We start from the raw sequence: 13,772 nt of genomic DNA, 5'->3' as shown, positions 1-13,772 counted from the left end.
TCTGGTCCTGCAACAGGTCAGAAAAACAACAACGAACGTGTGCTTTACCGGGGCTTTCCAAAGACAATTTTCATTTTAGAAAAGTTGTCCAAACATCTCTTCCTCTGGCTTTTTCCCACATGTACCTCTGCTCAGCCACTCCACCCCAAGAATATGAGCATGAAATGATCGCCACCAGCCAAGGGCTTGATCACCAGGGAATGTGATACTGTTTAGAGGAGGCAGTGGGTTCGGTTCTATGTTTTGGAAAAATGTTTCTTATTTAATTAATATTATTATTTATTGAATATGTGCTCAGAATGAGGGTCATCTTGAAAGAGATGTTTTAAAAAATGTAAACATCATCCTGAAGAAGTTTGCTATCTTTTGCAGAAAACAACTTGTTAAGTCATCAATCAGAACTTTATATGACTTCAATAATAATAATAATAATAATAATAATAATAATAATAATAATGAACGGCAAAGACAGCAATGCTGTAGGCAGAGTGAAGAAGAAAGGGTTCATCACACAGGACAGAGCCTGAAAGACCTGGGGGGCCAGCCAACATTTGTTTATTATCAGAGATTAAATGGATAGAGACATATCAACACCTGCACTGGGGAACTGCATGGGGAACACGTTTGTATTAATCACAACTTTAAAGGTTAGAAATGACAGAAACCACGCAAATCATTAAGCAGAGTGTGGAACTTACTGGTTCAGATAACTGAAAGGGCAGCTACAGAAGTGGCCTCAGGCACCACCGGATTCAAGAACTAAAGCAACAACTCAGCATATTCTCTTTTGGTGTTGGTCTCCTTTTCCCGCGTGTCAGGGGACAAGGGCATGAGCACAGGTAACCCCCAGCTTGATGCCATCCCAGTTAAGTACGAGCCAAAATGAAAGAGAAGACAAAAAGGGCGGAAATTCCGTAGAAGGGCTCTGATTTGCTGGGTGTGGGTGACGTATTCAGCCCCAGAGCCAATTACTGTGGCTGAGGATGAGGTGATGGTGATTGGCCGAGTCTGAGTCACGTGCCCACGCATTTGGCTCTGTAATTTATCGCCCAGTCCCAATTCCAGGTAGCTGGAGGGTGGGAATCGGATGACTGGTAGTGTCCTCTCAAAAGGCGTGAAAGGACTGGGAAACTGGCAAAAGAGCAAACCCAAATGTGTGGACGGTAGTTACAGCCACTCCGAGGAAAAGAAACCAGGGCTGGCCTGGCTTAGATGCCTGTGGTCTTGGGGGCGGTTTGAGGGGAGAGGCCGACAGCCCATAACCAGCGTGGTCTCTGATAGCACTGCCCCCTTCAGCTGCAGTCTCGGGGTGGGAAGCTGTGTCTGCAGGTGGTTTTCTGGATCCTTCTGCATGTGGGAGTGGTCGCCCTGCAGGTGGAGATCCCATGCTGTGATAACTGCTGGGAAATCGAGCCTCCAGACAAGAGATTCAAGTCAGATTCTCAGGGGGGCAGTGGGTGGAGGGGATGGAGTGGCGTGTTCACCAGGGCATCTACCTGCGGACAGTGGCACAGAGATCTGCAGAACAGGGTTGAAGCTAGAACTACCCAGGAGGAGCAGGGGCGGCATTTCTTCATCTGCAATCTCTTCCCCACCCCACCCCTCCCAGCTAGACACCTACACCACTGCCCACTTTCCTGATCCTCTGCCCTGGGACTGGGGGGGAAAGGGAAAACCGCTGACAGGGCAGCTAATAATCGGCTTTATGACTACCACTATGGAGTATTTCCTACGTGTTGAATGCTTAACACACATTATCTGAAAGTACCCTGTGATGTTAAATATTCTCTCCACTTTTCAGATTAGAATACAGGATCCCTGAGGCTCAGGACGCTCTCGCCACGAGTCTCTCTCAAGGGTTGTCTGACCCTCCTCCTTTTTGTAGTTATACCTCATCCCTTTTCTGTGGATGCTGCCCGCTTTAGAGAAGCTCTTTTCATCAGGGAGAACAAAGTACGTTAAAGTTCTAGAAGCATTCAGCAAACACTGGGACCTCACCACAACCAGCATAGGAAAAGTCCAACATTCCACATCCCAGGAAAAGCCAGCCTGTGGGAAATCTAACTCAGCACACAAGAAAGCTTCTGACGGACTTTCTTTATTCTCCAGCTCCCTGCAGCAGAGCCATCGGGGACAGTTTGGTAAATACAAAAGGTGTTCAAAGCATATAACAAGCCATACAGCTCGAGAGGTGTGTGTGTGTGTGTGTGTGTGTGTGTGTGTGTGTGTGTGTGTGTGTGTGTGAGAGAGAGAGAGAGAGATGTATATGACACATATATAAGGTTCTTGTTGTAAATATTGAAATTGTTATCATTTCAGAGACTGTTTTAAATTTGAGAGACACATATCAGCAGCAGAATTTCCAGGAGAGAGAGTCCTCCCACACCTCAGCTAAAATGCTCAGGGGCAAGTCCACGGTCAGCACCATCACTGCTGTCTGGGGAAAGCTGTTCTCTGAGGAGTTGTGGATGCACATTCCCTACCACCTCACCCAGCACGATGTGTTAGCAGGTAGAGCCAGCTGAGACTGTCAGACAGGCCCAGCTGGCCCTATGGGACACCACTGCACCCTCCTTCTTACCGTGCAGTGTCTCCAGAACCCTGCTGGGTACCTCTGACTGTAAACTGTTCCCTGTTAGAAGCTCAGCCAGCCTCCCAGGCCTGCCTGCCTGACCACCAAGAGAACAGTGGTTCTCAACTAGACACGTGCATCAGAACCACCCACGGAACTTACATACACATGTATATATATACATATATATAACTTACACACATATATACTGAATCTGAATCTCGGGAGTCTGCCACAAGTTAGCCACCACAGTTCCATGGGTGCCAGAGAAGAATGAGACTCCTGGGTCAGAGACAAAGGACTTTATTACTCATGGCAGGGCAAGCAACATAAGCTTCATGTTCAAGTTGGTCCCCTTGTTTCTCAGGTACTGCAGGGTAATACAGAGTGGCCAGGCAGACAACTGGGCACATAGTGGGTTTGTGTCAAAGCAGAGGAACCCCAAGTTCAAGAAACCCACATCTTTTCGAGGGACTGCAAGCAAACCTACCCAACATTGACACCAGAGTGAGACATTATCTTCATTACCCTAGACACCAAGTAAATCTGCCCTCTGCCCTGGAAGGAGACATTATTTCTGTCTCTCAAGGCAATTTGCTTTATAATCTTCCACGAAACGAAAGTTGGAAAGATAGTCTGAGCAAAAGTGCAGTGCCCCCAGCTCACAAAACATGTCAAAACACAAGAGATCCATGGAGAATTTTCTCCTAAAACACTCCTGGTTAAGAATCACTGATGTAGGATATTGTTTATATATCTATATGCTGTTCATTTTTTCAAACAACTAATTGACAAATGAGCTCTTTCGATCCTGTCTTATGATTGGGGAAATGGGCAAGTGCCTTATGGTTGAGCTACCACTACACAAATATAGTTTATTTGTATATAAAAAATAAAGACCAATTCAAATTTGCAGCTGTAAAGAATACTGTGAGGGTTAAACAATACATGCAAAATGTTGGTACACAGCAGGCAATAAAATTTAGTTCTCTTCTTCTACGCTTTGCGTGCTTCATAGTCTTGCCTGAAACTATCCTGAATGTCAAGAATGGCTTAGATTTATGTCTTTTTCCTGCTACTGGTGATGCTGCTGAAAGGAGTCCACTGAATCCTTTAAATGAGTCCCAGGAGAGGCACCCAGAATTCTATAAGGGCTATGAAACTGACTGAGCTGCTGACAACCAGTTATCTGTGATTTTATGATCTGCCACTCACTTGACTCTACCATTCCTCCTGACTTATTTTCCTACCTCCATCCTCATCCCATTCTGTTGGCCTTCTCAAGGCCACCTTTTAGAGACTGTCTCCACCTTATGTTCTTTACAGCCATAGCTCTTACTTGTTTATTCACTCAGTAATAATTTGCAGATGACATGATCTCTTATATAGAAATGTCTAAGGAATTCCACTAAAAGAATGATCAGAACCAACAAACAAGTATAGTAAGGTGACAGGCTACAAGATCAGTATACAAAAATCAACTGTATTTCTATACACTAGCAATGAACAATCTGAAAATGAAATTAAGAAGACAATTCTATTTGCAATAGCATCAAAAAGAATACAATACTAGAGAATAGATATAAGAATTGCAAGGCTTGTACAATAAAAACCATGAAATATTGTTGAAAGAAATAAAATAAAGCCTAAATAAATAGAAAGACTTCATGAATCAGAAGACTTAAGTATTGTCAAAATGACAATACTCTCCAAATTGACCTACTGATTTAACACAACCTCATCAAAATCCCAGCTGGCTTCTTTACAGAAATTGACATGTTGACCGTAAAATTCATATGGAAATTCAAGTGATACAGAATAGCAAACAATAACAGCAAACAAACCTTAAAAAGCAAAAATATATATTTAAAAAGGAGAATAAGGTGTGGCTTCTAATGAATACCAGGGTTTTGGGGGTGGAGTGGTGGGGAGAGCTGAAAATGCTCTAAAATTCAAAAGTGGTGATGGCTGCACAACTTTATGAATATACTAAGAACCACTGGGGACTTCCCTGTGGGTCCAGTGGTCAAGACTGCGTGCTTCCACTGCAGGCGGCATGGGTTCGATCCCTGGTCGGGGAGCTAAGATCCCACATGCGTGAACACAATAAAAATACTAAGCATTAAAAAAAGGAATGTAACTATATATTCAAAGGAGATTTTTTAAAAATTAAAAAAAAAGAACCACTGAATTATAAACTTTAAAAGGCTGAATTTTATGGCATGTGCATTATATCTCAATAAAACGGTTATTTTTTAAAGAGCAAGGCTTCAAACTTCTGAGACTTGTGATATTGATGTAACCTCATGTGTCCTCACAAGGTTGTGAAGGAAGAGAATCTAGGTCTGTTACACACTTTAATGGAGTGCGTTTACTGGGTGTAGTCTCATTCGGCCCAGCCAGAAAATTGTGCCTGGTACTTGACCTACTAAGAAGTCAAGTTTCTGGCATTCAGTGCAGAAATACTCCTGGTTCTATAAGGAAACCACTCCAGCTAGAGGGGATGGTGCCCTGGTAGAGCTGCTTATACCCACCCGCTCGTTCATGCCGCACACCTCTCTCAGCAATCGATGGCCCTTGGAACAGGTACTTCTAGAAGTTAATAAAGCCAAGGAAACTCAGAAACAAAGAATAACCCTCCCCCCCCCGCCAAAAATACAAAAACACATCAGTTTATCCAGGTAAATGGCATCACTGGCCACCCAAGGAGGAGTCTTAGACACGTCTTCAGTGCCTCCATTTTCCTCACTCCCCTCCCCCCGTGCCCACTCCATCCAAAGTCCCCTCACTGAACCCTGTGACAGTGGCTCTTCCAAGTCTCCAGACTCCGCCTGCTCCCCTAAGGCTCACCGCCTGCTCCAGGTCAGGCTCTATCAGCCCTGGTCTACGTGTAGCCTCCTCCCTGCTCTCCCTGCCTTCAGTCCATTCTGGCTACAGTCTACCCTGCAGAAGCCCCCAGAGGATTCATTCGCATTCCAGCCTTGCTCAGAAGCTATGTATTACTCCCCTGGGCTTATCCGTCTAACCCAAACATACCACGCCTTTCTCATTCTGTCCTCCTATTTCAAAATCCAAGAGAGGAGCGTTTTAAGAAGGAGAGGTCAGTCACCTGGGTCAGGCAGCACAGAGAGGCCATGTAATTAAAGGACTGAAGTGAATGGCTTGGGGTGGGGAGACCTCCTCTTAGGAAGGTCCAAAGGAAGGAGCTGTTTCAGTGATGAGGTAAGAAGCCAAAGTGCACTGGATGAAAGAATAACACAAATATACATGGATTCTTGGTCTTATGAGATGTTAAAATCAAGAGAGCAAATGAAAAAAGCACTGATGTTGAAGATAGTTTCCAAGTTGCCTTGTTATATTTTCTCGGTGGGACCTAGGGAGGGTGGGGCATTGCTTCAACCCCATCATACCACATTTTGCTCTTCCCTGGCCTTGTATGTTAAAGACTTAGGAAATGTTGCTGTTGCCGTGCCATCGAAGGCAAGAGGTCATTTCCCCACATGCCTTCTGAACCAGAATTTTAAACCCTTCAGCTCCTGGATGGCTAAAAAGAATCGCTGAGAGAAATGTTGCAAATCTGGAAATTGGAGGAAAGTTATCATTTTATTAAGAAAGTTATCATTTATTTTAGAACATAGGTTTTCTAAAGAATGTGTTGTCTCAGGTCAGATTCTCTAAAAGCTGAGCCCAAGATGGGGATTCTTGTTCAAGTGATTATTAGGGGAGGGCTCTTGGGAGAAGGAGAGGGAAGGAAACAAGATTAGCAGAGAAGAAAGCTAAGCAAGCATGTGGTCTCAGCTGGAAACTAACAACAGCCTGTCCCACAGGGAAGCTCTGACGTCTGTGAATTGCTCCATAGAGTTGGTCCCAGTCACGCTTTAAAAATATGTTCCAATTTCTTTGGCCCTCCTCCCTTCAAAAGGTGGAGCTTAATTCCTCTCCCTTTGGTGGTGAGCAGGACTTAGTGACTTGCATCTAACGATAAGAATGAGGCACGTGTAATGCCATGTGACTTCTGAGGTGAAATCATAAAAAGCTTTGCCGTTTTGCCTTGCTCTCCTGGACTGCTCACTCACTCTGGGGGAAGCCAGCTGCCAGCTCACAAGGATTCTCAGGCAGCCCTGGGAGAGGCCGTGTTAGAAGAACAGAACTTCCCATCTACAAAGAGGGCCATCTTGCCAGCCAGGTGAGGGAGTCGCCCTGGAAGCAAGTCCTCCATCCTTAGTCAAGCCTTCAGATGACTGCAACCTCACGAGAGACTCAAGTCAGAACCACTCAGCTAAGCTGTTCCAGAATCCCCGACCCACAGAAACTGTGAGATAATAAAAGTTTATTGTTACCTTAAGCCACTAAGTTATACTTTGAGAAGTAGATAACTGATAGAGCCCTGACGACAATCAGTCATTGGTTATGGGATGCCAGCGAGTGGATAACCTCCTGAGCATTGTGACTTCTGTTCTGCAGAAGGGGACAGCTACTGGAGCCAACACTCATAGAAGCTGGGATATGAGGGAAGTAACAGGGACCTGGGCAGGGAACCAACTGCATCCACTGTAGGTGTTGCTTATGAACTAAATATGATTTTGATAGTTCTGTGTGCACACACACACGATTATGGAAATACACTCTTTTGTGGGTCCCACCTCTTTAGGTGGTTAACCAGGAGGCACGCAATTAGAGTGGCACTGATGAAGAGCAGCGCAGAGATGGAGCAGACAGAGGCAGTGAGGTAGCGCAGAGCACTTCATGCGTGACTAACCGGGTCCTGAAAGGTGCTTGCAAATATATAACTTCATGCGTCACTAACCGGGTCCTGAAAGGTGCTTGCAAATATATAAAGTGCACACGGAGATGATCAGTAATAACGAATTATAGTGTTTTCTGTTCATTACTAGTCAAGTCTTGCTTCCCAGTGAGATACTTCATAACTCATCCCTAAGGGTGTGTGGAGGAAGGGAGGGGCACAGGGAGAGGTGGAGGAGGGGAGAGACTCCACAGCACATTGTAGCTGACCACGCCTCAGTTGTCACTTGAGCTGCTGGTTGCTCTCTCCACTGGACAGGCTGAGAAACGCACCCAGTAGAGGGCAAGCTGCCCTCTAAGTACCTGCCCCTCCCCCAGCACACTCTTTATCCCAATCCCCAGGGGTAGAGACAGGAGGCCCTGGTATCTCATGAGTCAGATGCGAAGTTAAAACACCCCAGAGTCTCAATTTCTGGACAGCCAGAGGAAGAGGCAATGGCCAGACTCTATTAATGGTAACTGAAAATTTTTTTTTAAAAAGCAGCGTGGGGCTTCCCTGGTGGTGCAGTGGTTGAGAATCTGCCTGCTAATGCAGGGGACACGGGTTCGAGCCCTGGTCTGGGAAGATCCCACATGCCGCGGAGCAACTAGGCCCGTGAGCCACGACTACTGAGCCTGCGCGTCTGGAGCCTGTGCTCCGCAACAAGAGAGGCCGCGATAATGAGAGGCCCGTGCACCGCGATGAAGAGTGGCCCCCGCTTGCCGCAACTAGAGGAAGCCCTCGCACAGAAACGAAGACCCAACACAGCCAAAAAAATAAATAAATAATAATTAAAAGTGCTAATAATTAAAAAAAGCAGCGTGTGTGTGTGTGTGACAAAGGCTGCTCCACAATGCCCAAACTTTGGCTTCAACAAGTTGATGGTAACCATAATGAAGCAAGGGCAGGGGCAGGAAAGAACCTGAGTAGGAGCTTAGGCTCTGGCAGAATCAGACCTAGTTGGGCAGCCAAAGCCTCTCCATCAACCTGCCTGCTCTGATGTGCACACTTAGTGACATCATTTGAGTTTCTCCAACAGTCTTCCGCGTGTGTGTGCGCACGTGCACATGCATGCTTAGAAAATAGGACCTGGTCACCAGGGGCTCAGATGCCAATAACTCCTTACAAAAATGTGTCCATACTGGGCGAAGTGAACACTCAAGGCCAGAACAGAGTGTCTGTGGCTTGTGGCCGCTGGGAGTTCAGTGGTCTCTGCAGAGCTGCTTCCTATTCACCATCATCCTCCTCCTCATCATGGACTTAAAGATTACTTGTTGGCTGGCTTGCCATGATAACAACAGTGATGATGGTGATGGTGATGACGATGACGGTGATGAGCCCATGGACGGGTTTTAGTGCTGCCTCCTGTAGAGTTGAGGAACACACAATGGCAGGAACTGTATTCAGTAGCATTGGGTTTCAGCCAATTGACTAATGACTGCTTGTTACTAGCATATATGCAGTTCTTATGATGACTATGAGGTCATTGTTGTCGATGATGGTGATGATAATGAATAACAGGTAGATCTGGGAAAACATCACCTTGCCTCCAGTAGCTAACGGATAGTGATATATAGTGGTAATGGGTAATTTTCCCTAGGCTTGAATAGGAATTACAGGTATGTGCATGGGAAAAAGGAGGCTCTAGATCAAAAGAGATGAAATAAGCATGGCCCGTTTTCAAGGTATTGTGAAAAGTACCAGTGCAGAGGGGGAGGATCTTGGACTTTATCTGCTGGGGGAAGGGATGCCATCATCAGCCAGGTTTCTTAACCTCATCACTGGTAGCCTTCTGGACTGGACCGTTCTGCGTTGTGAAGGGCGGTCCTGTGCATCCCTGGCCTTTAACCACTTGATGCCAGCAGTTACAATAAAAAGGTCTCCAAACACTGACGAATGTTTCCTGGGGGAGGTCAAAATCACCTCTAGTTGAGAACCCTAAGGGGAAAGGGAGACACTGCAAAGCACTTGGCAGAGAAGATCCCCACGCAGAAGAAAAGTCAAGCTGAAGGTGGCTTGTGCAGGAAGAAAGAGATGGTTCCTCTCTGGAGAAAAGAGCCATCAGCAGGAGCAGGCCCAAAAGCAGGACTTCAGGAGCAAAACCCACAGAGGTTCAAGATTTCAGAGCAGCCTCGGCACCCGCCGTCCCCACAGCTGGGTGCAGCAGGGCAGCGGGGCCCCGCTCACCACGTGGGCTAGATCAGCACCAGACCCTTCCCCCCAGACAGGGAGATGCCTTTGCCCTCTTGGGACCCATCTGTTTGGACAGCATCTTCTTCAAGGTGTCCGAAGGAAAGCCTGGATTCTTCTTTAGCAGCTCTCTGAGATTTTTTTTTTCCGGCTGGCAAGTTACCTCTGAGAGCAGAGCAAGCGGGCAAGTCCTAGTAGCAGAGTCGCCCTCCAAGCTGGAAATGCAATCCTGAAGTGTAACCCCTGCCTCTGGACCCCGCTGGGTCCCTGTAAGAAGCCTCTGAGTTCTAGGAAATGCACAATGTGATCACGGGCTATGTATTTAAAAGACTGCACTCTGGTTTCCAAAGAAACAGGATATCACGGTGAAAGACCGTCCTCATTATCCCTGGTTAACGTCCGTGCGCGTCTAAGGACAGGGGCCCGTGGTGCTGCGCTAGAGAGTGACTCACAGGGCTCAGCCTTCTTTTCTGGGGCAGCTTCACTTGTTGGGGTTCTGAAGCAGACAGGTGGGCATCCAGCTCAGACTCTTAGAAGCAGAACAAATGACTCACCCGAATGGATCTACCGCTGTACGTCAGAGGTGATTAGGGGGTCCGGAGTTGAGAGCCAGTTTGGCTTTTCCCAGGCTGTGTTTTCTCGAGGGACTGAAATCCACTCCCAGCGAATGGTCAGCCCAGCTGGGGTTTTTGGAGCAAGAGCTGGGCAGAGCCGTGGGCACGGTGGGCTATATCTGGGGGTGTCAGAGCAGGATCCCCGGCCAAGGTGAACTCCTCAGTCACTAAGGAGCTGAAGCATCTGATTCAAAGGGAGAAATAATCTCCTAATGAGTACAGCCTGACAGAAGAGAGGATAACTGAGGACAGAATTGACTCACTAAAGCCCCCATGTGAAATAGCGGAGGGTTTGTAGGGCTCTGGTAGCCTCACCCATAGGCTCAGCGCACCTCCTAGGGCCCCAAGCCAACAGAGACGCCCCAGGGAACCCCTGAGACCCCACCGCCTCAGGGTCCTCCCATGGAAAATCATATGAGAAAGATCGTATGAGAAAGTGCTTCACGGGCCTTAAAGTGTTATGTGAATGCTGGCTAGTGTTGGTCCAATTCCACATGCTTTACAAATGGCACTTTTATAATAAAGCATCTGCACTTCTATGGGAGAAGTTACAGGGTGACTTTAACTCCTGATGAGAAAATAAGACAAGAGAGCCCGACCCTAAGGCATTCAAACAGTTGGCAAACAGGCCTGGGCTCCCTGCCAAAGCAGGCAGGCATTTCCTGGGATGCCAGGCCTTGAGGTGGTGGGAGGGACAGCAGCTCAGAGCCATGCCAACCCTCCCCTAAACGTGCAAAAGTTCCCTGTGGGCTCCTGAGCAAATACCCAACTGCCCTTCAATGCTGGGACCAACTGTGGGGAGGGAAGTTACACCCGGTCCACACACCAGCAAAGGCAAATGAGCTGGAACTCCACTTCTTTCTGCCCTTCCTCTTGGATCTGATCAATTCAGAAAGGCCTTGGTAACATTCTAGAACCACCCCGTCTGGGGTAGATTGTCTGCAAGGATGGCTACAACAACCGTCCCATTCCACAGGGTAAGTGTTCCTCCCCTCCCATCAACAGCATGAATCTGGGGTGGCTCTGTGACTTACTCTGACCAAACGGAAGTGACGTCACACACCTTCCAAGCCTTAAGAGCCTTGTGGCTTCTGCTCTTGCTCCTTTGAGCTGCCCTTGTCATCGTCTAGGGAAGCCACCTCTAGAGCCCTTAAGGAGAGGCCCTGAGACCTGGATTGACTGTGTCTTTTGTTTTCTGTATCTGATGCTTTGACATCCGGGGCTCACTGACCAGGAGGGACTGCCCCTCCCAGGGCTGGCCAGTTCCTAGACATAGGAAGCTGCACTCCCATGAGTGTGCCTTTCATACACAAACCAACCAATCCAGGGTCCACACCCCAGTCACCTCCTTTATTGGGGTCTCACACTCTGGGCCACTTTCCACCTGCCTTCAACACCCCAGACAACTAGGGACAGTCCCTAAGCCCCAGAGCCTGATGAAATGATTCAAACTCACCAATCCTAAAACTGCACACCCTGCCTCACCTGTTCCTTCCCACGGAAACCACAGGAAAGGCTCTTGTCCTTCACTCCCTCTGCCTCCTGCCTGACTCTAGTGCTTCCCCATGTGGCCCTGTGGGGCAGGCACTGTATGCCTCCTTCTCTTGAGCAAAACAAACTCTCTTTTCAATAGCAATCATCTCCTGATCTGGAGATGCAGAGGTACTGGCCTCGCTGTACCTGAATATCAATAAAACCTATATTTTCAAACACTACTGCATAGAAAGGTCCAGATGGACCAGCAAACCAGCTGTGCCCATCCCAGGGCTGAACCCCCCGCCCTGCTCCAGCTGAACACAGCAGCGTGAGTGAGCCCAGGCAAGACCCGCAGAAGAATCTCCGAGGCAGCAGAATCATGAGGAATAACAAATCATTGTTTTGAGTCACGAAGTCTTGGGGTCATTTGTTAAGTAATAATCGCTAACTAAACCGCACACCACCTTATCACCTTGGTGTTTCAGTGTTTCTGGCCTGAAATCATTGATTTGGATCCTTGACTGAGATTTCTCCCCATGGCAAAGCCTCGTAGGTAGTTTTATAAGTAAAATTCAAATTTTCTTATTGACCTTTGCTTTATTGAAAAGATGTTTACTTAGCCCCTCCCAAAGGAGACAGACAGATTATGCTTTCCAGATCTACCCCTCCAGGAAAGGGCAAGTGGCTCGCCTCTGCCTAACACGATCCTCAACCATCCCACGTGCAACTGAAACACACTAACCCCACCCCCAGAAGGAGAGCCAAGGTGCTCAGAAGGGCGTGGGCACAAAGTGAGCGCCCCTCTTACCCGTTCGTCCTAGCGTTCCCGCTCTGCGCTCCGTTTCTGAGAGAAACCCTGCGCCTCCGTGAACATGTGTGATGTACCATCCTTCACGGAGTTGTGGTCTCCGTGCACGCTCAGACCTCTGCTCACCCAGAGCGCTGGCTCCTCAGGATAAGGACCAAAGTACCCCGCAAAATGTCCTTCACGCACTGGTGTGTTGCCAGCGCTGCTGCAGGTCTTTGCTCGAAACCCAACAACCGCCACTGTTAGCAGGAGTGTCCTTGCTCAAAACCTGCCAAACCGCCACCGTTAGCAGGAGCGAACGTTAAGTCTTTAAGTTAAAAGGTCCAGAGATAAGAAACGAAGCCACACGCAAAAAAAAAAAAAAAACCGGATGGAACCAGCTGGGACCAAGATGGCGACGAATCTGACCTCAAACAGACCCCGCGTCTCATTATACGCTGATTTGACTACATTAGCATATTAAATGACACGCCTACCAGCGGCCAGGACCAGACATTAAGGAACAGAAAAGGATAACAAGGGGGTGGCACCTCATTCCCTTGAAAAGGCCCTGCCCCTTCCCTGGTAGACTAATGCATATGCCTCCCCGTCATTAGCCTCACACCTCCTCCCTTTGTCTTTACTCTTTAAAATTAAATCACTCTTGCCAGGTGGGGGGCAAGTTGATCTGTGAACTTAGTTCCCAATTCTCCATTCTTTGGCCGCTCAATAAAGCTTGTGCTGTCTCGCAGCTTCGGTTTCGTGTTTGTTCTTCACCTACTTGAACCTAACAGAAAAAGAACCCTGCCCCGTGGAGGCAGAGAGCCTGGGCCAGGCTAGGGTCCAGGCAGAGGCCATAGGACTTAATTGGGTAACAGATGTTTTGTGATATTTTTGCTTAATCAGTTTCCGTAGGCCCCTGATTTTTCCTTGCAAGGCCCCAGTTTGCTGCTCTGAAGTCTGAGCCTGCACTGACCTGATAGTGGGCGACCCTATTAAACAGAAGTCACGTCGCACCACTCCCCTGCCAGGATGCCATTGCTCCCCATCTCGCTCCCGCTCAGAGCGGCCCAGGCCCTCGGCCTTCGGTGGTGCCCCGGCCCCGCTCCTTCCCACGCTCCTTCTCCCCAGGCCTCCTTGCCTCTCCCTGAACATCACAAGTGCACTGCTGCCTGGGCGTTTGCACTTACCATTTCCTCCACTTGGGACCCGCTCACTTCGGGGATCCACATGGTTGGCGCCCTTGAGTGTTTGCTCAGGGTCACCTGCCAGTGTGCTCCCCTCATCCCCGCTTCACCCTGCACCCGCTGCCTCATTTCCATCATCTTTCTCCATCACCGTCTGACAGAT

At 48.0% G+C, this 13,772-nt stretch overlaps 1 long non-coding RNA gene across 1 annotated transcript; it reads left to right on the top strand.

Annotated features, from left to right (window-relative positions):
• The first annotated feature begins 1,080 nt into the window (after positions 1 to 1,080).
• LOC309615772 lies at positions 1,081 to 8,139 on the top strand. Its single transcript, XR_014237068.1, has 2 exons — positions 1,081 to 1,114; positions 7,857 to 8,139. It is a non-coding gene; the product is annotated as an uncharacterized lncRNA (long non-coding RNA).
• Positions 8,140 to 13,772: the final 5,633 nt, after the last annotated feature.

The sequence above is a fragment of the Balaenoptera borealis genome, assembly GCF_965194805.1.
Source record: "Balaenoptera borealis genome assembly, chromosome: 18".
In the NCBI taxonomy this organism is placed as follows: domain Eukaryota; kingdom Metazoa; phylum Chordata; class Mammalia; order Artiodactyla; family Balaenopteridae; genus Balaenoptera; species Balaenoptera borealis.
The sequence above is the reverse complement of the archived record's forward strand: the minus strand, read 5'-3'. Positions and strand labels throughout refer to the sequence as shown.